The sequence below is a fragment of the Sphaeramia orbicularis genome, chromosome 4 (genome assembly GCF_902148855.1).
Source record: "Sphaeramia orbicularis chromosome 4, fSphaOr1.1, whole genome shotgun sequence".
In the NCBI taxonomy this organism is placed as follows: domain Eukaryota; kingdom Metazoa; phylum Chordata; class Actinopteri; order Kurtiformes; family Apogonidae; genus Sphaeramia; species Sphaeramia orbicularis.
This window is the reverse complement of record NC_043960.1, coordinates 55,120,017-55,144,401: the sequence shown is the minus strand read 5'-3', so window position 1 is coordinate 55,144,401 and position 24,385 is coordinate 55,120,017. Positions and strand designations below refer to the sequence as shown.

Sequence of the window (24,385 nt, the reverse complement as noted above, 5' to 3'; positions counted from 1 at the left end):
AGTATGTTGTGTAAAGGTCTGGTCAGTCTGGTTCAGATATCTATACCATAATACTATTTTGACCTGAAACAAATATACATGGTTTCATCATGACTGACAACCAGGGTCCAAAACTAGGGCCCAGAACCAGCTGATCCAAAGTGCATTTCCAGTAGACTGTGGACTGACCCAGTGAATATATGCATGATCTACTGGGACTGAGGAGATTTACTGAGTCTAGTTCAGATCAAGTACTTTATCCAACACAGATACTACTGCTGTGGACCAGCAGGGACATTATTCTTGTAATATTATGGCTTTGTTGTCAGAATATGATGACTTTAATCTCATAAACGAATGACATTCTTGTTAAATTATGAGGTTTTTTTTTATAACTGTGACTTTATTCTCATAACATTGTGATTCTTTTTGTATTCGACTTTATTTTCATAAAATTACGGGTTTTATATCGATATTTTATGACTTTATACTCATAGTGACAAGTGTTTTTATTTTCTTCTGTGGCCCAATACTCGTAGCTTTATTCTCCAGTTCCCTGTATTTGAAAAACTGGGTTAGCCTCAGTTTCAGTTAGTTTACTAATCATGTAGGAGCACAAGGTTCAGAATCACAAAAGAAGACAAAAACCATGAAAGATCTGATCATGAAACCAAGAGCTTTACTAAGAAATAACGTTAGCCAAAACAATATGTAATTTAAGGTCTGATTTGACCCAAAATTCAGCATAATTAATGTTAGCTGACACCAAACAGGATCCACAGATCTAGGTTGGTTTCCTGGATTTGTGGATCCATCTCCTTCTCTTTTCTTTGTCTTTTGGTGTCTGTAAAACCATAGCTCCCACTACTTTTCAAACCTGTTCATACAATCAATCACACAACAGCTCTTATTCATTTTTATTAAATATTGTTCTTCAGTTTAGACAGTATTGAAGCCGATGCTGTCACTCATCTCCCTCTTTCTGCCACTCAGTGGGCGGAACCACGGTGACGTCCGCTAGCGGTGATGTGACGTGCATACCCTCTATACTGAAAGGTCTCACAGCATCTGTGTGTGTGTTGTGTGTGTGTGTTGTGTGTTGTGTTGCAGTGCGATGCAGGGGACCAGCGTGCATAAAGGTGCTCGGATCGGTCAGATGTGTGGATGTCCCAGAGGAACCATCTGTGACTTCAGCGTCCTTTGATGTCTGTGACCACGCCTCCACTTCCTGTTGTGACCAAAAAAAAGCATCTTTGTAAAAACTGCTCTGGTCCTGGGTTTATCCACCACCTTCAACTCTGGGAATAAATGTATTATTATTGTTATTATTATTGTTATTATTATTATTATTATTATTAGTATATAGTATATAGTATATAGTAGTAGTATATATTATATAAATCTGGGAATAAAAACCGAACTGTGTTTAATTTCCCACTGATAAAAGATTCAGTAAATAAAAAGCCTATGATTTACATCAGAACATTACTTGTTTTTTCTTCATTTTGTTCATAATTTTGTTCATTGTGTTAATAATATGGAGACTTTTCATTATGTTGATTCATTGATTCATTTTGTTGATTATTTTGTTAATTAGGTTAATTTTTTTCTTTTTTTTGCTGATTCTTTTGTTTTTGTGTTTATCATGTGAGTCCTTCAGTCTAACGTATGTCTGTCTTTCTTCTCCTGGATCTGGTTTTTCTGTGTTTGTGGTTTTGTGTTTTTCTAAATATTAAACCAGCAGAACTCAAACCTGTTCACATGAGGAGGAGGAGGAAGAGAAGAGGAAGAAGATGGTGCTGATAAACCTGCTGAAGGTACTGATAAGAATCTGAGCCAATCAGAGAATTCCCTGAGCAGCTGGGGGGCGTGTCCTAATTCCATGTTTATGGTTGTGATGTGATGGCGGTGGGAACCGAACAGGAAGCAGCGTCTCACACCTTCATCATCATCATCATCCCTTCATGTTCAGTTGAATGGGTTTAATGTAGTTTGAATTCATTATTTTTTTTTCTCATACTCTGTTTAATATTGTTTAATGTTCATGTGTTTTTAATCAAACTAAATGAACATTATTTATATTTTAGATCAGATTCAGTCCCAGACTGTAACTAAGTGTTTGTCCTTTAACCTGATTTTATCTTTGTCTCTTACATTTGGTTCTGACTTTTCTTTATGTTTCTCACTATTTTATTTTCAATTATTATCATTTATTTCACATTTTACCTTTTCATTACTGTGATTTTTTTTTTTTTTTTTAATCTTTGGGGTTTATATTATAACACAAAATATTTCAATATGTATTTGGTTTAATTTAATTCATTGTATTTTTGCATATAACAAAAGACTAAAGACAGTTTTTATCTGTTTTACTGTTCAATCATTTAAGGTCGTTTGTTTCAGATCTTCCATTCTTTCAGATTAAATTAATATTTAGGCTGAAACTAAATCAGAATTATGGAAGAAAATTTAGACTCAGACTTAATTAATCAATAATTGGATCATTTTAATGTAAAATCTAATAATAATTATGAGTTTATACAGTTATCTCTCACATATTTCATATATTATTGTTGTTTGTTTTCTGTTGTTTATTTTGTTTCTTCTCCATAGAATCCACAGACTAGACTTCAGGTCCTTAAATCTAAACCCGGACCCCTGGTTCGGCTCCGGTCGTGACGGAGCAGAGGAACCGGCCGGAAAACACGACCCCGGCAGAGAAGGGGGGTCTGGGGGGTCCCTGGGGTCTGGCGGGGGGGGTCCCTGGGGGCCGCTTCCTGGGACCACAACGCTGTCACCATGGAAACGCGGCGTCACGACACGAAGAGTCACACACGAATAAAGAGGAGCGGATGAGTCCACAAGACCAGACCAGGACCACAGAGACCGGACTAGAGAGACCGGGACCACAGAGACCGGGACCACAGAGATCGGAACCACAGAGACCCGGACCACAGAGACCAGGACTAGAGAGACCCGGACCAGAGGGACCAGGACACAGAGGCTGGGACCAGAGAGTCTGGAACCACAAAGACCAGGACAGAGGGACTGGGACCACAGACCAGACCACAGAGAAGAGGAAAGGTCTGGACCCCACATCAGAGAACCTGAACCGTACCGACCCGGTCCACATCCAGTCCTCCTGCAGGAGGCCGCACACCTGTCAACAGGTGAGACTGACCAGTTTAACCAGTTTAACCAGGTTAACCTCATGTCTCCATGTGTTTGTTGGTTCTAATTTATAAACTAGATCTAATTAACCCATTACAGTTGGGGGGGGGGGGCTTATTTCAGGAAAATTTTCAGATTCAACTTCAGCCCAGATTTTCGAATGCTCCCATGTCTTGGGAATACAAAAATGTGAAAAGATTTCAAATCAAGCCCCCCCCCCATCCTGAAAATTACATTTTCAACCCTGAAAACGTGTGTTTTTTTTTTGTCAACTTTCAAACCTTCTTCACTTTTGATAAAGTGCAGTGTAGTAATCTGCTCATGCTGGGCCCTTCAGTGTGTTTTTGTCAGACATGTCATGTCTTCAAGAGTGCTTTGCACTACAAAAGGTGTAGAGTCAAGGTCCAATTCTAGGTCAAAGGTCACCCAAATGGTCCAAAATGCATATTTGATGGAATGAAGCTGTTAATGTGGGTTCTTCCAAATGTTCAGGTCAGGTTCTCTCCTCAGAACACATCACTTTGTCTTCATGTCATGGGCACTTTTTGCAAAGTTGACTTTGGAAGGTTTGACTTGACGATGTGTTTTATGTTTTGAAAACTTGTTTTTGTTTTTTGTATGAAAGTTTGTGTCTGTAACTACTTAATGTACTGCTGCCCGTCTTGGCCAGGACACTCTTGGAAAAAGAGATTTTTAATCTCACTGAGGTTTTCCTGGTTAATTACAGGTTAAATAAAATAAAATAAATATTGACCACAAACAACTTCCATTCAATCAGACACATTAAACAGAACTCTTTACTCATGTATTCTCCATACAGACATGTCAAAAAGAACAAACAGTAGTTTCACATGACTTTGACGTTTACATGTATATGTCCTGTTGGTGCAGTGGATAGACCTGGTGCCTCACAGACAGAAGGTCCTTGGGTTCATTCTAACACCAGTCCATGGGGGTGGGACCTTTCTGTGTGGAGTTTGCATGTTCTCCTTTGTCTGCGTGGGTTCTCTCCAGTACTCTGGCTCCTCCCACCATCCAAACACATGCACTGATAGGTTAATTGGTTAATCTAAATCACCCATAAGTGTGAATGTGACAGTGGTGTTTGTCTTTATATGTTCAGTCTGTGATGAACTGGTCACATGTCCAGGGTGAACCCCGCCTTCGCCGTAAGTAGCTGGGATAGGCTCCAAGAGACCTAGTGAGGATAAAGCGGGTTCAGAAAATGAATGAAGTGTTAGTAATTCCCACCAAAAATGTGTGTTTAGTGTTTCCCTCCACACTAATGGTGTGAAATTCAGATGGAATGTACATGCTGCAATATTTATTCTCTAATATGTCTTTAAAGGGCCAAAGGCCTTGGGGGGTCCCACCAGGAAACCAGAGGGAAAGAACTGAGGACAGATTTGATCAAATGACAGAATGGTGTGTGAATTTTTGAAAAAACTAGGCATTTTGGTGACCTTTAACCTCCAGCATGACCTTGACATTAGACTTTTCATTGTACAAAGTACTCTTACGATACAATATGGAACTGACAAGATCATTAAATGGTCCTCATGAACATATTTTATACACTGCACTGGACAAAAGAGTGGAGAAGCTGGGAAAGTTGGATTTTCAGAGTTAAGTAATTTTCAGGGTGGTGGGGGGCTTTGGGACGAAAAAAAAAAAAAAAAATTACACAGGAGTGCTTAGAACATCTTGTTGCATTAGAAAATCAGGGTAATGTGGTATTTGATATTAAGCCCTCCCCAAATTACAGATGGAATCAGAGTATTATTACCTCTGCCAAGGAGGTTATGTTTTTGCCAGGGTTTGTTTGTCTGTTTGTTTGTTTGTTTGTCTGTCTGTTAGTGTGCAACATAACTCAAAAAGTTACGGACAGATTTTATGAAATTTTCAGGGTTGTTTGGAAATGGGATAAGGAAGAAAGATTAAATTTTGGTGGTGATCGGGGTGGGGGGGCCCACGGGGGGGGCGCAGACCAGAAAATTTCATCAAAATCTGTCCATAACTTTTTGAGTTATGTTGCACACTAACGGACAGACAAACAAACAACACAAACAGACATACCAACCCTGGCAAAAACATAACCTCCTTGGCGTGGGGGGCCCACGGGGGGGGCCACTGATCAGCCTTGGCGGAGGTCTGCGCTCTCCGAGTGCTTCTAGTTATTACTGTTGTTATTTTATTATTATATTATTATTTTGGTCTATCATTTCTAATTGTTGCTGTGTGTCCTCAGGTCCAGATCGTTGTATCCTGATGAATCCTAAACCAGATCCAATGAGGAGGACGTCCATTACGGTAAATAATAATAAGGGTGGATTTAATTTGTTTAAAACCCCAAAAATAACATTAAACCCAAAATGTCCAAATGGCTCCTACTGGTCCTGGTCCTGGTCTGGTTCTAACCCCTGTCCCCCTACATCCAGGTTCTCGCGCCGTGTCTTCTCAAACCGCCGTGAGCGCGTCGGCAGCAGAATGTCAACGTGGCATTTGCCGAGCTGCGGCGCTTGTCCCCGCCCACCCACCTGACAGGAAGCTCAGCAAGAACCAGGTCCTGCGGCTGGCCGTCCGCTACATCCACTTCCTGGACCAGGTTCTGAGGGACCAGGACCTGGAGAGTCCGGACCTACAGACCAGGTCACAGGGCTCAGTGGACTGGAGTCCTGAGGTCTGATGGAAGATCTGGACGGGTACAGATGAGTCCTGGAGCTGGTTCTGACCCAGTTCTGACCTGGTTCTGGTTCTGGAGGGTTTGAACTTCAGACTCATGGTTATGAAACAAACCTTTAAAGGATCAATGTGTAGAGTTTAAGATTCAACAGTTCATGGAAATTATCAACAGAGAAATGGTAGAAAACTGAAGTAACATATGTTAGCATGATTACCCATGAACCCCTGCACTCCAGCAGCTCCACCTCTTTAGTCCAAATGGTCACTTCCAGCACCAACAAGCAAACACGCTGACGACAAAATATCAACTTATAGAAAACAGAAGAAACTCATCGGCTAAAATTTCCTTAGGGGGTCAAATGATGGCCATTTTGTTAAAAAAAAAAAGTATTAAGAAATGCATAGAACTGTGTGTAAATAATGCTAATCCATTTGTGCACAGACTACTGATATTATTTGACAGTGAAGCTCTATTTTCAGAAATTTGGATTTTGAATAGCACGTGTATGTGAAAACTTTTGCTGGTGGACGGACGTGACATTACCCATGATACTCTGGTCAGTACAGTACTTTATTAGGAATAAACTTATAGACTTACTATTGCTAATTCTGCTCTTATTCATAATGTTAGTATTGTGGATCTAAAACAATACAGCTGACACAAAAACACAAAATGTGTCAGTGGACGGATGTGACATGGTTGTTGTGGATCCCATCAACTGATGCTCTGCAGCCATGTCACTGTTTACACTAATGACCCCTGTGCAAAAACTAGGATCAGAATTATTTATTGTATAGTTTATCATCATACTAAAGAGTAAACAACAATATAGAATTGTTATTTCTTTATAAAAATGCTTATTATTAGAAAACTGTTGATTTAAAAAGTGACATGTGACATTCTTCATGTATGTATTGGTGTAACATAAACAGGATGGATCAGCACCATACTCCATACTGAACCTGTAAAATAAACATGTGATATGTAGGAGAGAATCTTGTAAGAAAAACTGGGGAATCTAAAAGAACAGAATATTGTTTTTCAGGTAAATTCAGTTAAAATATAACTTGGCCATTTGTGACATGAAAATATAGCATTAATTGTGATGAAATTGGACATTTTTGACCTGAAAACATAGTTCATATGAGCATCAACATGTTGAACAGAACTGAAATCCTGTAAATTTGCAAATTGCATTTACCAACACAGAGTTCCTTTGGGGATTCACTTACATTGATTTTTTATGCACAAAGACATAATAAGACCTCTAAGCAAATTTAGCCGATATAAAGTCAAAAGTCAGACTTCACTGGAAGGAACAGGAAGTGATGAGACAGGAAACAGTAAAAACAGAAACAAAACAACTGAAGTGACAGAATTGGACTTGTGTGAAGCCACAGGTGTAGCGCCCTCTGTTGGTGAATGAGTGAATTATTGAATCTTAAATGTTCCAAGTGTTCCTTTAATTCCAGTCACTGCTGTTTGGCAGGTTTGGATGGAACCTTCACGTCTGCTGGTCTGGATCACAAACATATTTTCATTAGTCTCTTTTCCATCGTCCATCTGAGCTAAACTGTCCCCATATTTATATAAATGTGTTCCAAACACAAGTGTGTAATGTTGGTTTTTCCATTCGATCCCAAATGTGCTGATGAGTTTCTTTCTCTGGCAGATGTCAGTGTCAGTCCTTCCATAAACAGCAACAGAAATCTGTGTTGTTTTGAATCTAGAATGCTGGTTCCCCCTCTGTCTCCTACTACATTCTAAACTGATGTGGTTTCCTGGTGTGTCCACGCATACACACATGTTTGGGTTTAACTCTTCTCTTCTCTTGTTCAAACATTCATCCACATCTGTTTGTTTTGGTCATGTGACTCTAGGTCAGGGCTCTCAAACTCATTTTCTTTCAGGTTCCACATTCAGCCCGATTTGATCTCAAGAGGGACAGACCAGTAAAATAATAGCATAATAGCCTATAAATAACGACAACTCCAACTTTTTGTCTTTGTTTTAGTGCAAAAACCCCATTAAATTATGAAAATACTTACTTTTATAAACTATCCAAACAAAAAAGATGTGAATAACCTGAAAAAAATTGCATTTCTTAAGGAAAATAAGTGCAATTTTAACAATATTATGCCTCAACTCAGCACTTCTACATGTGCATTATGGATCAGATCTACAAAGACACTGTTGTAGGTCCATCAGCTCAATGTCGACCTTGACTTCAGTTTTTGTGGGTCCTGGAGTGGGTTGTCAGCCCTATTTTGCCTTGATGTATCTGCCACAAAAACACTAAATACTGAGTAACAAGGCAGAAAATAGTTAAAATTGTGCTTAATGTTCTTCAGACATTTCAGGTTGTTCATATTTGTTCAGGTTATTCACATTTTATTGTTAAAGGATAGTTTGTAAATGTAGATATTTTCATAATTTAATGTTATTTTTGCACTAAAACAAAGACAAAAATTTGAAGTTGTCATTATTTATAGGCATAGTCGGTTCTTCTGCTGTTATTATTTGACTGTAGATCATATTGGTCTGTATGTGGAACCTGAACTAAAATGAGTTCCGCAGCCTTAACTGTGGAATTTTGCACTTTGTAAATTCATCCCAGGGGCCACATTGGAACCTTTGGTGGGCCACATTTGGCCCCCGGGCCCCATGTTTAAGACCCCTGCTGTAGTTGGACTCAAAGGTCTTTCCATTACAGTTTTGGGTTATATACCAATTTAACTACAAAAAAACATCTCTTGCAAGTGTAAAAACTTTTCATCGAAAAATGAGAACTTTGGTGAAATTGTTGTTTTTCCATTGAACAAATTTATATGAACTGGTTAAATTCACAGAATAAGAGGGAAAATGGAAAAGAGACTAATGTCCCGTGTGTGAAACTTGGTTCGTATTCAGCTGATTTTTATTTTTTTTTTACTTTGTTTGTTTGTGTGAATCCAGATCAACAGCGTGTGTTGGTTTCTCCTGAATCGTCTTTTTGGATTATTTTCTGTCGTGGTTCTTCAATCGGACAGATGAGTAGATGTGATATTCACACAGATCTGTGTCATTATTAATGATCTTCCACTAGAACCTCATGTGTTCTATGGGTTCTGTTGGACTTTAAAGTGTTCTTTTCTGCTGTTCTGCTGTAAAAGCAGGAGAACCTGTACCCAGATGGGGTTCCTTTAACATTAAAGGGACATTTGCTGAGTTTTATCCGCTCATGTTTGTTGTAAAATGTCTGTTTTATAAACTGATGTGTATGTCATAAAACAATTAAAGGCTTTCATTCAATGTTTAGTATTTTTGCCGTTCCTTTCACAGACTCAGATCCTGGTTTGAATCATTGACAGACTTTTGAAAGAACTAAAACGATTCAACTGGTTTATAAAAAAAAAAAAAAAACAGTGGATGTAACGCTCGTCCTCGTCCACATGTAAAGACAACGTCCAACATTCAGAACAGGGACGTTCAACTCATGTCAAACACAAACAATAACCAAGAAAAAATGAAAAATACAAACTACTGTCAGTGTTTTAGTGCAGAAAATAAATAAATGAATGATAAAATGGTTTACATTTATAAACTATTAACAAAAAAACTATAAAAAAACAATTGACAAAAAACTACAAACAAAAGACAATTTTAAAAAACTATAAACAAAAAAAAACTATAAAGTAAAGAACTATTAACAAAAAAACTGTAAAGAAAAAAAAAACTATGAACAAGAAACCATAAAGAATAAAACTATTAACAAAAAACTATAAAGAAAAAAACTATTAACAAAAAACTATGAAGAAAAAACTATTAACAAAAAACTATAAAGAAAAAAACTAGTAACAAAAACTATTAGCAAAAACTAAAGAAAAAAACTATAATGAAAGAAACATTTAACAAAAAAACTGTTAACAAAAAACTAAGAAAAAAACTTAACAAAAAACTATTAACTAAAAAAACTATTAACAAAAAAACTGTTAAAAAACTATTAACAAAAAACTATAAAGAAGAAAACTATTGACAAAAAACTAACAAAAAATCTTATCTTATATTATCTTATTAACAAATACATTCATAACTCTTATTTTCTGTCCTTGTTTTTGTTCAACCGTTTTATTATCTTTTTTCAACATTGTGTCTGTTTCTGTTTAAACCTCCATGTCAGTCTGATTGTATCCCATGATGCTTCAGTATAAAACTGTCCAGGTCCAGGTCCAGGTCCAGGTCCAGTCCGGTCAGGTCCAGGTCCAGGTCCAGGTCCAGGTCCAGGTCCAGGCCCCTGGTTCAGCCTCTGTGGTCTGACAGGATCACAGATGAGGCTCATTCCAGGTTTATCAGGTTGAAGGGTCAAGGGGGCGTGGCTGGTGACTGATGAGTGGGCGTGGTGCTAAACCCTGATAAAACATCTCAGCCAATCAGACGGCTCCCAGGAGACACGACCACCACAGACACAACAGGAGCCCAGACACGACTGTGTTCAGTCCCATATTCACAGTGAATGAATGAGGACGGAGACGCCTCTGAGGACGTCCTCTGGACCAGAACCACGCCAAGACCAGGGGGCGGGGCCACGGATCAATGCCAAAATACAAGACCAGGGGGCGGGGCCACGGAGACTGATCTGAAGGGAGATTTAATGTGCTGTATTTAACCAACCACAGGAGAACCCAGGCAGAGGAAGTCTAGTGGTCTGATCTGGGCTCATGGGGATCTGATGTGGTCTGGTCTAATGGTGGTCTGGTCTAATGGGGGTCTGATCTGGTCTAATGGGGGTCTGATGTGGTCTGGTCTAATAGGGGTCTGGTCTAATGGTGGTCTGATGTGGTCTGGTCTAATGGGGGTCTGATCTGCTCAGGTCTAATGGGGGTCTGGTCTAATGTGGGTCTGATGTGGTGTGGTCTAATGGGGGTCTGATGTGGTCTGGTCTAATAGGGGTCTGGTCTAATGGGGGTCTGATCTTGTCTGGTTTTGTGGTCTGGTCTCATGGTGGTCTGATCTGGTCTGGTCTCATGGTGGTTGGATCGGTCTGGTCTAATGGGGGTCTGATCTGCTCTGGTCTCATGGGGGTCTGATATGATCTGGTTTTGTGGTCTGGTTCATGGTGGTCTGATCTAACTGGGGTGATCTGGTCTGGTCTAATGGGGGTCTGATGTGGTCTGGTCTAATAGGGGTCTGGTCTAATGGTGGTCTGATGTGGTCTGGTCTAATGGGGGTCTGATGTGGTCTAGTCTAATGGTGGTCTTATGTGGTCTGGTCTAATGGTGGTCTGATGTGGTCTGGTTCTAATGGGGGTCTTATGTGGTCTGGTTTTGTGATCTGGTCTGATGATCTGGTCTAATGGTGGTCTGATGGTCTGGTCTATTGGGGGTCTGATCTGGTCTGGTTTTGTGATGTGGTCTTGTCTAATGGGGATCTGATGTGGTCTGGTCTAATGGGGGTCTGATCTGGTCTGGTCTTGGGTCTGGTCTAATGTTGGTCTTATCTGGTGTAGTCTAATGTTGGTCTCATCTGGTCTGGTCTCATGGGGGTCAGTCCCAGGTCTGTTTATAAACATAAAATCACTGGAGTTTTCAGAAACCGTCATTGTCAGTGGGCGTGACCGTCGTTGCCGGTGGGCGTGTCCGTGTTGTCACCATAGAAACCATCCAAGACAAACCTGCGGCTTTTCTACCGGAAACATGTGACCGGAGCCTCAGGTTCAGTTTCGACTGAAATGAAACTAAACTAAACTCTGTCTGTGACTGAACGAACCGGATTCATGTCGTCTGTCGGTTCGTGATTCCTTCAGTTTGTCCTTCTTTTATCTTATGGTTCTGTTGGTTCTGTTGGTTCTGTTGGTTCTGTTGTTCTGTGTGGGTTCATGATGACGTGGATCTTGTGCCGCTCCGCACCTTCTGTCACCGGCACCGACCTGATCTGTTAAAGGTAGAGTTCATAGAAGAGTTCTACATGGACTAGAATAGTTGTATGTTTCTATATATGATAGTTCTATATTTATGATAATTCTACATGTACATATGATAGTTCTCTCTCTCTCTCTCTCTCTCTCTATATCTATATATATATATATATATATATATATGATAGTTCTACGTGTATATATATGTATATGTGAGACTTCTATATTTATAAATGTGATAGTTCTACATGTATATATGACAGTTCTACTTTATATAGGTGAAGTTATATATAGGCCGATACATATTTATATACAGTGGGTGTCAGAGTAGATGTCAGTTCTCTCGTTTGTCGGTTCTCTCGGTTCTGTCAGTACTGTTGGGTCTCTGGTTCCGTCAGTACTGTCAGTACTGTTGGTTCTGTCATGTTGTAAAAAAGGTTGATACTGGGTTGAAGTTCACAGATGATGGTTTGTGTTTGAACTCTTCCAGACGCTGAATGGATGAGTCCTGAAGCAGAAGCAGATACATGAGCTGAAACAGACTTCTACAGACCAAGGTCCAACATGAGGTGAGTTCTGTTTAATTATCAATAAGATTATTAATAATCAATGTGATTATTAATATCGATATGGTTTTTATTATCAATATTATCATATTATTATATTTTATTATTATTATTATTATATTATAGAAATAATATAATAATAATAATAATATAATAATAATAATAAACTTTATTTGTATAGCACCTTTCATACAGAAATTGTAGCCCAAAGTGCTTCACATTGATTGAAAAAAATACAATATTAAAATACATTTAGATTTGATTAGAAATACAATAAAATAAAATAAATATAAAAACAGCGCACATTAAAATATTTGATTATGCATAGAATTTTTGAAGTGCAAGAAATAAGATGAAATGTGAGAGAAATACAATAAAATAAAAATAAAAGCAGCGCACATTAAAATATTTGATTATACATAGAATTTTTGAAGTGCAAGAAATAAGATGAAATTTGAAATACAGTAAAATAAAAAATAAAAACAGAAATACAATAAAATAAAATAAAAATGAAAAACCGCACATTCCTGGTTCCTGAATTGTGACCCCATTTTTATCTCCTTTCAAAGGCTAATGAGAATAAAAATGTTTTTAATTTGGTTTTAACTATATTCAGTGAACTGGCTTCTCTAATGTCTTTTGGAATTGTATTCCATAACTTTGGTGCATAGTTAGTAAAGGCTGCGTCCCCCATTTTCTTTGTAATATTTCTGGGAGTCGCTAAACCTGCGTTTGATGACCTCAGTGTTCTAGTTTGTACATAATTGATCAGTGAGTTTGCAATGTAACTTGGTCCGGTTCCATTTAGAGCTTTATACGTGAGGAGTAGTATCTTAAAATCAATTCTGTAGGTTACCGGTAGCCAGTGCAGGGAAACCAACACTGGAGTAATGTGCTCTCTCTTCTTGGTTTTGGTTAATAACCTAGCTGCAGAGTTCTGAATCAGCTGAAGTCTGTCTGTGCTGCTTTTTGGGAGACCTGTAAGGAGTGCATTACAGTAGTCCAGTCTGCTGGAGATAAAAGCATGGACCAGTTTTTCAGCATCCTTTCGATTTATAACCGGCATTACTTTGGCTATGTTTCTGAGGTGGAAGAATGACGTTTTAGTGACTTTCTTTATGTGGGACTTAAAGTTTAAGTCTGAGTCTATAATGACTCCCAGACTTGTCACTTCTGGTTTGATCCAGGAAGTGAGTTTGCCCATCCTACTCATCAGCATTTCCCTTTTTGCTTTTGGGCCAACAAGCAGGATTTCAGTTTTTTCCTCATTCAGTTTCAGAAAGTTCCTGCACATCCACTGATTCATTGCTGTGAGGCAGTTTGTAATGGAATGGATGGCTGTCACGTCATTGGGTTCTGCGGAGATGTATATTTGTGTGTCGTCCGCGTAGCTATGGAAGCTAACATTATGTTTTCTGATGATATCTCCAAGTGGTAGCATATATAAGGAGAATAGTAGTGGACCCAGGCAGCTCCCTTGTGGAACCCCATAGCATGTATCATGTGTGTTTGACACGTGATCTCCAAGCCTGACGTAGTACTGTCTTCCCTTAATATACGTTTTGAACCACTGTAGTACACTGTCAGAGAACCTACGAGCTTTTCTAGCCGATTAATCAGGATGTCATGATCAATTGTATCAAATGCAGCACTTAGGTCAAGGAGGACCAGGATTGAGACCTTGTTGGCATCAGAGTTGAGCCTGAGGTCACTGATTATTTTGGTGAGGGCGGTCTCAGTGCTATGACCAGCCCTGAAGCCTGATTGGAATTCCTCTAAGATGTTATTCTCTTTGAGATAGTGATTTATTTGAGCAGAGACTATCTTTTCCAGTACTTTGCCTATGAACGGGAGATTAGATATAGGACGAAAACTGGTCATAGCGTTACTGTCAAGGTTAGGTTTCTTTAGTAAGGGTTTGATAACAGCTGTTTTGAAGGCATCTGGAAAGATACCAGTATGAAGAGATTGTTTATGATTTGGAGTAAATGATCTGAGACGCTGTCAAATATTCTCTTAAAGAATGCAGTGGGAATTGGATCGACACATGAGGTTGAGGAGTTACATTCCCTGACAGTTCGGTAGAGTTCTGCTGATGTTATGCAGGTGAATTTTCCCATGGTCACAGTACAGGGACTGCAGACAGCATCTGTTAATGTGGTGGAATTAATGCTGGGTCTGATTGAACTTATTTTGTCCTTGAAGAACACTGCAAGCTCCTCGCACTTGGTATTAATATGAATAATATTCTCAATATGGTCAGTGTCCAGACTGTGTTGAACACCTGGTTGACAGTTACTGATCAGTTTGTCTTATACCTTTATTTACATATTATCTCTGCTCTCTATCAGTCCTGTCATCATCATCATCATCATTATCTTCATCCTCTGAACAGATGAAGATGCATGTTTATACCAAACCCAGTGTACATGTATTATAAATAATGGCATATAAACAGTCATGTATCATTCCGTGTTAATATGTTAAAATATAAACAGTGACTTTATACGTTTAGAGTTCCACTGTGTTGAATGTGTTCTTCATATATGGAATTATTTATATATCAATGAATGAATGAATGAATGAATGAATGAATGAAATCTTTATTTTGAGCATGTAGACAGTGAAATCAAAACAAAAATCAACCAACAAAATATAAGTTCTGGTGCATAAATGATTGATAAGTAAACAAACAACAATATAAATAAATGAATAATAACAGTAATAGTAAATAAAAAATAAATATAATAATAATTAATAATAATAATAATAATAATAATAATAATAGTGATAGTGATAATAATAGTAATAATAAAACAAATGAAATGATATTATACATGCTCGAAAGGAGTAGGAAGAAGTAAACTCATGTACTCCTACCCCCAATTTCTATTCCTTATAATCCCTATATAGCAATTATTTTTATATGAATATTACTACTACTACTAGTAATACTACTACTACTACTAATATAATAATAACAACAACAATAATATGTAACAATATCACACATTTTCCTATATACACTAATGTGATAATACCCATTTATAACTTTTCCTACCAGATATTAATAAAAACTAAAAGAACAAAAACAAAACAAACAAACAAAAAAAACTAACAAAAACACATATACATATATAATATAAATACATAAAATTTCTGTATTGTCCTATATAATAGTAATATATTCATATATCCATATATAAACTGGATATTATCAGCACATTTGTGGCAAAGCCCCCCCCCCCCCATGCTCTTTCCTCTCTGTATTTTGTAAAAATCATTTGTCTGTTTTTAAACTGTTTGATGTTTGGACATTGTTTTAGCTCCACACTCAGTCTGTTCCATAGTCTTACACCATTATTTGATAAACAGAATCTTTTCTTCGTGGTTCGACCTCTTTGTATCTTAAAATTTGTCATTTCCCTTCATTTAAACCCTCCCTCTCTTTCCTGAAACATTTTCTGTAAATGGTTTGGTAATAGATTATTTTTGGCTTTGTACAGAAATTGTGCTGTTTGGAATTTAACCATATCATTAAATTGAATTATTTTAGACTTTACAAATAGTAGATTGGTGTGTTCACGATACCCTACATTGTGAGTTATTCTGATAGCTCTTTTTTGCAGAATGAATCATGGATCTAGTGCACTTTTCTATGTACTGCCCCACACCTCTGTGCAGTAACTTAGATAGGGTAAAACCAGGGACAAAACAGTGTGTGGAGTGATTTGTATCTAAAAAGTGTCTTGCTTTGGCATTACAGAGATGCTTCTAGATATTTTAGTGCAGATGTATTTAATGTGAGACTTCCAGCAAATCATGTCGTTTATTATCACCCCAAGGAATTTGGTTTCGTGTACTCTTTCCAAATCAACACCCTCTATCTGTACCTGTACTTGACGATTTATTTTTCTGTTACCAAATACCATCATTTTTGTCTTACTCAGATTTAGTGACAGCTTGTTTTTTCTCAAACCAGTTTTTGATTTTGATGAATTCTGAAGTGATAGTGTCCAGAAGTTGCTGTAAATTGTCACTTGAACCGATTATGTTTGTGTCATCAGCAAAAAATGAATTTGAGTATTTGTGATGTCTTACATATGTCATTGATAAAAATGATAAACAGTTTCGGACCCAACACTGACCCCTGAGGAACCCCACACACGATGTCCAAACATCTTGACTGGTTGTTTCCCATTTTGACCACTCTTTCTGTTTCTTAAATAACTTTTCAAACCACTCAGATGCCAGTCCTCTAATTTCATATTGTTCCAGTTATTGATTAATATTTATCATGATTTACAGTGTGTAAAATGCTTTTTTTTGTAGATCGATGAATACCCCAACAGCACGTTTCTTTTATCTGTGGAATTAGTGGTTTTCCTCAGTTAATTCACGAAAGCGTGTGATGTAGATTGGTTGCTTCTGAATCCGTATTGAATGTCCTTTGTTAAATTCGGGGTCCAATATTACAAAAAAATTCATTAAATTTTGTTGACTATGTCAACCATGTTCTTTATAATCTTATCATGTGCTATAAAATACTGTGGATCAATCAATATGTCTGGATTTATTTCTAATCATACTGTTTAATATATCCATATGCCCTTTATGTTATGTTTATTATTGTCTATATTTAAGATAATAATCCTTTCACAATTCCTCATGATATTACTTAACTTATTTTTATACTTCTTGCATTTATTTTCGCTTCTTTAGTTCTATGTTTTATAATTCTCTATATAAGTGGTTTTTGCTTTTTACAAACATTCTGCAATCCCTTTGACATCCGTTGATTACCTTTATAACTTTTTGTTTACTGCAGTATTGTTTATGTCCCATAAAGTGCTTTAGGGTGCCTTGAAAAGCCTTCAGAAATCCAACCCTTGTTATTATCAAGCTTGGGTTTGTTCAGTGGTGGAGGCTGGATGGAGGTGGTTAGTGGAGCCACCATAGTCCATGTAGTCGGATGGATTCAGCCCCTGGGTCTGTTGTACCGCCTTTCCACCACGTGAAAGCTCAACTCAACTCGGGTACCAGGCCCTATTCCTGGAGACCATTTCCATTACAGGATACTACTGACTTTACAGTACCTGGTCGTCATAGTGATACGGCACGTTACTTCGTGTATCTGCTCAGAGAGTTACTGATAAACTCACCTTGTTGCATATTGTCTCGTCAAGCTCATGCTGAATTTTACGTTGGCCACCAAAGACTGAATCTTCTCTACAGACCATGTGTGTAGATTTTATAGACTCTCATCATGTGGATTAACATACCGACATATTTTACTGTCACCTTCTGGTAACTGTTTTTTGTAAAACAGTCACAGAGACAGCTCTGACTAATCAGTGGTCTGCAGTGTTTACATGTCCCTTTGAGTATCTGGTCCCCAGTCCTGGAAACCTCGGCGGAGGTGATACCAAAAAACTAGTACTGGGTACCAGGTTTCAGGTGCTTTAACGTAATGGAAACGCAAAAAGGCCGAGTCGAGTTGAGCCGGTACCAGGTAGTGGAAACGTGGCGTTGGTCTGACTGTAAAGCGGTGGCTCTCTAAAGATGGATCAGAAGTTGGTATTAGCTCACCACCAGCAAAATTGAACTGATGGGTCTCCTGGATGAGATGAAACTTTCAAGAACCAACCCTAGTCCAGTTGAACTTCAAATAACTATAAGAGTTGAAGCCCCCTGTATTTACAGTTAGGTTTTATTGTGTTGTTTTTGTCGGTCCATCAGTGCTGCTCCTTCATCAGTGGAGTCCAGGACTGGAGGTCCTGGAGTGTCACTTCACCTGGGGATCTGGATCCTAGCAGAGCCAACTTCTTACGTCTCAGAGACAAGCTGATGGATATCGGTACCTGAGGAGGGAAACATGTGGCTGGGCCACATTTACAACCTTCAGGGCTACATCCACCACCAGCTGGGCCCTGGTCCAAGAGGCCCTGCAGTTCTTCACCAGAGCTGCAGAGACCTTTCATCAGATCAGAACCAGCAACTCTGATGAGGGGCCCTGGTTGGTGGTGAACTATGGGAACCTGGCCTTGCTGTAACCATCACCTGGGAGACCAAGCACAATGAGTCTTACCTGTCCAAAGTTGATGCCCTCAAGACTAAGCATCCACTCCATCGCAGGACCAGCTCCACCCGGAGGTCGGTGGCTGAAAAAGCCTGGACCCTGATTAAGTTCAAGTAAAGACAAGAAGCTTCTGGCTGTAGATTTGTTTCAGGAGGCCATCAAGATACAGCCGGACAGGGGGGAGTGGTGCACCAGCCAGGTGTTAGCTTTAGTGAGTGCTCACAACACAGTGATACAGCACTGGATGATGAGATCCTGGACAAAATGAAGATTGCCAAAGAACGAGATCCTGAGAACCTGTACGCTCGCTGGTTCAGTGTCCTGGAGCCGTGTGCAAAGAAAGGGGAAGACATGAAGGATGAGGCTCGTGAGCTGGCAGCAAAGATACTGGTTGAATCCTGTCGGGCAGCTACAACGGGATGAAGGCCATTCTGAGACTTTACAGAAGAAGTGTGTCTGTTGATGAAGCCATGGATTTGGGCAGAAGAGGCTCTGCTACAACATCCTGATAATCGTTACCTGAAAAGATGTGCAGCGCTCTGTTTATAAATGGAAGATCGTGTTTTACAGGGATAGTACCGTAATGAAACCATGCTAGACAGAGCAGTCAGTCTGCTGAAAGAAGTCATCCATCTTTACCCTGATTCTTGTCTGCTGAAAGAACTGGGACCTCGGCCAATATTTATGCCAAATCCAATCACAGTCTGCCTAAAGCTGAGGAGATCTACAGAATCTTCTACAACGTGAACCTTGAACCTGCAGACAGACAGTTGCTGTACAACCAGTATGGAAAATATTTGAAGTGTGATCGACAGGACAGTCACAGAGCTAGAGAATATCAAAAGAAGGCAGCAGAAATATCACATGAGTCCTTTTACAGACAGAACAGTATCAAAGATTTGGAGCAATTTAAAAGGGGAAGCTGGAACACAGTGTGCGAAGAGATAGGGTTGTCGCCAATGGAGTCCAGACTGGAAGTCCTGGAGTGTCACTTCACCTGGGATCTGGATCCCAACAGATCCAAGCTCTTCAGGCTCAGAGACCAGCTGATGGACATCGGTACCGAGGAGGGAAACATGTGGCTGGGCCACATTACAACCTTCAGGGCTACATCCACCACCAGCTGGGCCTGGTCCAAGAGGCCCTGCAGTTCTTCACCAGAGCTGCTGAGACCTTTCATCAGATCAGAACGCAGCGACTCTGATGAGGGGCCGTTGGTTGGTGGTGAACTATGGGAACCTGGCCTGGCTGTACCATCACCTGGGAGACCAAGCACAAAGTGAGTCTTACCTGTCCAAAGTTGATGCCCTCAGGACTAAAACATCCATCTCCATCGCAGGACCAACTCCACCCAGAGGTCAGTGCTGAAAAAGCCTGGACCCTGATGAAGTCTAATAAATCAGGAAGCTTCTGGCTGTAGAATTGTTTGGGAAGGCCATCAAGATACAGCCGGACAGGGTGGAGTGGTGCACCAGCCAGGTGTTAGCTTAGTGAGCGCTCACAAACACAGTGATACCAGCACTGGATGATGAGATCCTGGACAAAAATGAAGATGGCCAAAGAACAAGACCCTGAGAACCTGTACCTCGCTGTTCGGTATCTCAGTCGACGTGCGGACAAGAAGAAGACGTGAAGGATGAGGCTCGCAAGCTGGCAGCAAAGATACTGGTGAATCCTGTCAGCAGCTACAACGGATGAAGGCCATTCTGAGACTTTACAGAAGAATTATGTCTGATGATGAAGCCATGGATTTGGCAGAAGAGGCTCTGCTACAACAGCCTGATAATCGTTACCTGAAAAGATGTGCAGCGCTCTGTTATAAATGGAAGATAACGTCTCACAGGGATGGTGCCGTAAATCAAAGTACTATCGACAGAGCAGTCAGTCTGCTGAAAGAAGTCATCCATCTCTACCCTGATTCTTGTCTGGTGAAAGAACTGGACCTCGCCTACGTTTATGCCAAGTCCAATCACAGTCTGCCTGAAGCTGAGGAGATCTACAAGAACCTTCTACAACGTGACCTGGAACCTGCAGACAGACAGATGCTGTACAGCCGATATGCAAATTATCTGCATTTTGATCGTCAGCACTACAACAAATCCCTGAGGTATCACATGAAGGCTGCAGAGATACCGCATGAGTCCTTTCATAGAACAAACAGCATCAGAATCTTAGAGAACACTAGAAGGAGAGGCCGGAACAGAATGTTGTGGAGAGATCGGAGTGTTTCTGGAGAACCTGGAGGAGTCCATCAACCCCCCTCAGCTGGGTATCAGTGACCATGTTTCCTGAAGCTGTTGGACTAGAGGTGGGTGATATATATCGCCTATGATAATATCGTAAATGTTGATTTGACGATGTGTAGTTTTCCAGTTTTAAGGGTGTAAATGAGACAAATTCATGGGCCTGAGCATTTGTGGGGGGCTATAGAGCAGTGGAGGGGGTCCAGTGGATACAGGTTAGAAGGTGTGAACTTTTGGCGTAAGATCTGCTGAATAAGAGCGGAACAGAACCAGGAGTTGGATGTAGAAAGAATGTATGTTTCAGTTGTTTCATGCCAGCATTAGTTACATTAGTTATGGACCGCACCCCCACACATATAACCCCCCCCCCCCCCCCAATGTTTTGCATGAGATGTATGAAGCACTTTAAAAAGCAAACAAGAGCTGTTGTTCTGAAACGCTGTGTCTGTCCATAGATGTCCTGGTAAGAAAGTAGAGTTTTACAGCAATTTTGGTAAAAAAAAAAAAAAAAAAGAAAGTCACATTTAAAGGATATCGTCAGATTATCGTTATCGGGAAAATTTAAAATAATCGAGATTGTTTTGTGTTTTTGCCCTATGGCCCACCCCTACGTGGACTGGTGTCATGGTCCAAGGCCTTTAAGGAACGTCCTCACATATTTGACCTTTTTCATTGAGCTGGGAAAACAGATCTTCATGTTAAATAGACAAATAAGGAACTCAGGCCATCGTCTTCATCATTTTACTTCTGGTTTTAAAAGGTCTGTTAGCCCCTGGTTCTGAAACTGAACTGCCTAGTGGAAAAGGATCGGACAGAACTGTTCTGAGAGCAGCATCAACACTCCTCACTCAGCAGTGATGGTGCGTTCCCAAAGGCATGGTTTCTGCAGCTCAACAATCTGACCATGTTCAAATAGACAAAGCTTTGGATCCTTTTCCATCAGGAGGTCCCAACAGTGGAACAGCTGACACTAAAGGACTCTGAATCCACATTTATGCACACATTTGATCTGTTAAAGGCTGGGCTCTGAAACTGTGGATGAATGCACTAGTTCAGTTCAACTGTTGGTTTCAATAAATTTCATACTCACATGTTTTTGGCTCACTCCCATTTCTTCTTTTTTCATTTTGAAACTCTACTTTCAAAATTCATTCATCCAATTTTTCAACTGGTCTTTGATCAGAGGTGATGGATTTGGACAGTAGAGTCAGGTTGGTGAATTCATATTCGTGATGGAGAAAGAACAATCGTACAGTTGGATTTCCTGTTTGTAATTCTGGTCTAAACTTATTCATTCATATTCTGATCAAATACACATAATACATTTAATGTGCAACTGAACTCATTCAACAGTTTACACACATTTATTTATGTTCAACTACAGACTAATATGAACACAGATCTGTCTTATACATATGAATATTTGGACACCAACCTAACCCCATACATATTAAAGTGATTCTGTGTCCTTGAAACTGTGGCTTTTACATTCCTAAAAACTCAAATCCATGATTGTTCCTGGTTTTTGCTGACGTCTGATCCTGGTCAGTCTTCCTTTAGTCACTAACTGGATTAAACAAAGTCAAATGAACCAGGGTTTTTTTTATACAAATCATGTCAGTGGAAACTCACACACATTGAGGTTTTTTACATATTTGGATCCCAAAGGTCAAAGGTTACCTGAAGGAATGAGGCTTTTCACCACATGAGGAGGTTCAACCCCAGGCAGAGACCTGGACCTGGACCAGCTCCACGGATCCACATCGCCTCAAAACTTAGCAAAACACAGTTCAGATGTTCATAAGACATGACTGAAGGAGGAGAAGAAGGATGGAGGAGGAGAAGGAGGAGGAGGGAGGAGGAGAAGGAGGAGAAGGAGGAGGAGCCCAGGACGGTCACTCGCTTCCTTTTCGACTCTTCTTGTGGCTTTTCTTTGAACTCCTGCAACATCAAAGAACAGACGATAATTGCACATGAACATCATCCCAGTAGAACTGAACATCAGCGTCTGTTCACAGACTAGAACAGATTCACTCCTTCAGCCGTAACAGTTCATGTAGGCCCAACCCATTTCACCCCTTGGCCCCTCCCCCTCCCTCCAGTTTGCGTGTTCATGTGAATGGGTAAGGGTGTCCTGATTCTTGATGAGTCGGAGGGGAGGGGCCGTATGACCCTCTACAGGACCACCCTCCAAACATAGGAGTCTGATAAATTTCACATAATTCAGTTCCAATCATTGGTCAGATGGAGGTAAACGCAGCAAAACAAGGCAAGGCAGGTTTATTTCTACAGCACATTTCATGTACAAGACAATTCAAAGTGCTTTACATAAAACATTAAAAACATTACAGCAGAAGCAACAAAAAGTGTAGGCATGAGAGAAACAAACAGACAAACAAACAAAACAACAAAATCAGAAAATTGATAAAACAGATAAACAGATAAAACAGATAAAAACTTAAAAGAATGCAAACTCTATTCAAATGCAGCCGAGAACAGGTGGGTCTTTAACCTGGATGTAAATAAACTGTTTCAGCTGATCTGAGGTTTTCTGGGAGTTTGTTCCAGACATGTGGAGCATAGAAGCTGAACACAGCTTCTCCATGTCTGGTTCTGACTCTGGGAGCTGACAACAGACCGGATCCAGATGACCTGAGGGGTCTGGTAGGTTCATACTGGATCAGGAGGTCACTGATGGATTTAGGTCCTAAACCATTCAGAGCTTTATAGACCGGCAACAGAACTTTAAAGTCTATCCTCTGACGAACAGGCAGCCAGTGGAAGGACCTCAGAGTTGGACTACTGTGGTCCACTTTTCTGGTCTTAGTGAGGACTCTAGCAGCAGAGTTCTGAATGAGCTGCAGTTGTCTAATGGATTTTTTAGGTCGACCTGTAAAGACACTGTTACAATAATTGAGCCGACTGAAGATGAATGCATGGACTAGTTTTTCCAGGTCCTTGCTGAGACATCAGATCTTTTATCCTTGAAATGTTCTTAAGGTGATAGTTGGTTGATTTTGTGACTGCCTTGATGTGTTTTTCAAAATTTAGGTCTGAGTCCATCACTACACCCAGATTTCTGGCCTGGTTGGTGGTTTTTAGGTCTATAGACTGAAGCTCTGTGGTGACCTGCAGTCGTTTCTCTTTGATTCCAAAGACAACTAGAAGCACTTGGAAAGCGCAGACCTCCGCCAAGGCTGATCAGTGGCCCCCCCCCACGCCAAGGAGGTTATGTTTTGCCAGGGTTTGTTTGTTTGTCTGTCCGTTAGTGTGCAACATAACTCAAAAAGTTATGGACAGATTTTGATGAAATTTTCAGGGTTTGTTGGAAATGGGCCCCCCCGTGGGCCCCCCCACCCCCAATCACCACCAAAATTTAATCATTTCTTCCTTATCCCATTTCCAACAAACCCTGAAAATTTCGTCAAAATCTGTCCATAACTTTTTGAGTTATGTTGCACACTAATGGGCAGACAAACAAAGAGACAGACAAACAAACAAACCCTGGCAAAAACATCACCTCCTTGGCGGAGGTAATTACCTCCGTTTTGTTTTTGTTCAGCTAAAGAAAGTTTTGGCCCATCCAGTCATTAATCTCCTCAATGCATTTACTGAGAGCCTGTACAGGGTCTTGGTCTCCGGGTGACATTGTGACATAGATCTGTGTGTCATCTGCGTAGCTATGGTAGCTAATATTGTTGTTCTTTATAACTTGTGCCAGTGGGAGCATGTAGACGTTAAACTGAAGAGGCCCCAGGATGGAGCCTTGGG

At 39.9% G+C, this 24,385-nt stretch overlaps 2 long non-coding RNA genes and 1 pseudogene across 2 annotated transcripts in view; 2 read left to right on the top strand and 1 right to left on the bottom strand.

Moving 5' to 3' along the window:
• The first annotated feature begins 11,559 nt into the window (after positions 1-11,559).
• Positions 11,560-18,053, top strand: LOC115418073 (uncharacterized). Its single transcript, XR_003935247.1, has 3 exons — positions 11,560-11,752; positions 12,217-12,295; positions 18,032-18,053. It is a non-coding gene; the product is annotated as an uncharacterized LOC115418073 (long non-coding RNA).
• Position 18,054: 1 nt separating this feature from the next.
• On the top strand, positions 18,055-20,663 carry LOC115417618 (interferon-induced protein with tetratricopeptide repeats 1-like; annotated as a pseudogene).
• A 1,533-nt stretch (positions 20,664-22,196) lies between these two features.
• Positions 22,197-24,385, bottom strand: part of LOC115418075 (uncharacterized) — an 11,299-nt gene continuing 9,110 nt past the window's right edge. Inside the window, exon 2 of the long non-coding RNA XR_003935249.1 lies at positions 22,197-22,353. This is a non-coding gene — a long non-coding RNA (uncharacterized LOC115418075). The remainder of the gene's footprint in view (positions 22,354-24,385) is intronic.